At 42.6% G+C, this 2154-nt stretch overlaps 1 pseudogene; it reads right to left on the reverse strand.

The window, feature by feature from the left end:
- Nucleotides 1-473: 473 nt before the first annotated feature.
- On the reverse strand, nt 474-573 carry LOC136141609 (U6 spliceosomal RNA; annotated as a pseudogene).
- Nucleotides 574-2154: the final 1581 nt, after the last annotated feature.

Raw genomic sequence — 2154 nt, forward strand, 5'->3', positions numbered from 1 at the left:
GCAGGCCCTTGATTCTTAGAGAGATTTTTGTATACCGAGAGGGTTGTGACACATCATGTTAAGCCATCCTGAGGTCAGAAACTTCTGTCTTACAGTCAGCACACCAGATTCCCTGAGACAGTATTTTACTAGGTGCCCTCTTAGGAGGCTCCACGTTCTGATTTCTTCTACTTGTTTCTTTTTGGTGTCGTTTAACGTTTTCTTAAAACCCCCTCACTCACTCCCACATTTCTTATAGAGTTGAGTCAAGAGGCTTGATTGGAATCAGGTTAACTATTTTGGCAAGAATTCTTCATAGGTGATTCAGCGTACATTATACTGCCTGACATCTATAGACACATAATATCAAGTTTTCCCATCATTGATATGTTAGGTTGGATCACTTCTTTTGGGTGGTGACCATCAGATCCTTGCATTGTAAAAGTACACTTTCTTCTTTGTGATTAGCATGTAACCTGTGGGGCGATACTATCAAAAATACAGAATGCTTTACAAGTTCACATCATCCTTGAGCCAGGGGCCATGCTAATTTTTCTGACATTCTTCCAGTTTTACTCTGTGCTATGGAAGCACAGAGTGGCTGACCTGGCTCCCATGTGTACAGATATCCCGTCTCTTGCCCCAGCACCTCCTCCTGCTCTAGGTGTCTGTTGGCTGAGCTTAGAATATCCCCGAACTGTTCTAGTTTCCTAGGTAGTAGTGTTGTTTTTGTTTTTTTTTTTTCTATCCATGTTTAAGATGTGTTTTTCTTTGCTCCAGTTTTTCTGTCAATCTGATCCCACCTGCTTTCTATCTTACAGGAATTCATGAATAATCTGCTCTTCTGGTGGCACTCTTTATTGCTTTCCTGTGTTTTTATGGGTTTCATGTATAGACAAAAATACCTACAGAGAGACAGAAGGTTTCGTTTCAGGACATGTGAGGCAGGAAGTAGGAAGGGTGGTGTGTGTAGTTGTGTTCAATCAGATATCTCTAGCTAATCTTTGCTTTTGGGAAACCGTACTGTTGGGTAACAATGAGTAACTATCAGAGGCTGAAGATAGAAACCAGATTATTACAGACTGGATTGTGCCCCCCACCCCCCGCTAATTCATATATTGAAACCCTAACCTCTAACATGACTATATTTGGAATTAGTGCCTTTAAAAAGGTAATTAAGGTAAAATGAGTTCATAAGGGTGAGACCCTACTCCAATATGACTGGTGTCCTTATGAGAAAGAAATACCAGAGATGTGCACACACAGAGGAAAGGCCATGTGACAACACAGCAAGAAGGCACCATCTGCAACCAAGGAGAGAGGCCTCAGGAGAAACCAACCCTGCCGACACCTTGATCTTGGACTTTCAGCCTCCAGAACTGTGAGAACTTGTCTGTTGTTTAAGTCACCCAGTCTGTGGTATTTTGTTATGGTGGCCTTAGCAAACTAATACACAGATCATGGAAGACATGTATGACTTACCGAGGAGTTTAGAATTTATTCTGTAACCCATGGGGAGCCATTTGGGTTGTAAGCAGGGTAGTAATAAGATCAGATCTTTGGGGCAGAAAGATCACTATGGGAATAGTGCAAGGGAACTTTGGAAGATGGAGAGAGCAGAGGCAGAGAAAAACCGGTCAGGAGGCATTTTGAGAGTACAGGTGAGAAGTGATGAGGGCTTGAACAAAGGCAATTTTATGGACAAAAGAATGAAAAAAAGGTAGAATTAGCAGAACCTATTGAAAGGTTGGATATGGGGAGGTGAGAGAGGAAGTAATATTGAATTCTTCCCAGGGTCCTGAATTGGATAGTGATTACAGTAGACATTTATTTGTTTTCTACCCAGCTTCTGCTTTCCTAAAAGCACCTAGGTTGTCATGTAGGAATTGGCTTCCAGTCTCCCCTGTTGTGCAGCCCATGTGCTTTAGGGAAACTGACCCCATCCCAGCTTTCAAGGTGGGCCTTGAGTGACTTACACTAATTAGCTCATTCCATTGCTCTGGCTCTAGCTTTGGGTTCAGGAGTGAGCATGGGAACTAAACCTGTCAGTGAGCATGAATGTCAGAACTCTCTATTGGGACCGGATGATCTCCTTCTTTGGACAAGAATAAAGATGCTTGTAGACCTGACTTAATTGGCAAACATCTTGTGACCCCCAGGGGAATGAGCCATAAC

Source organism: Phocoena phocoena, chromosome 20 (genome assembly GCF_963924675.1).
Source record: "Phocoena phocoena chromosome 20, mPhoPho1.1, whole genome shotgun sequence".
Classification (NCBI taxonomy): domain Eukaryota; kingdom Metazoa; phylum Chordata; class Mammalia; order Artiodactyla; family Phocoenidae; genus Phocoena; species Phocoena phocoena.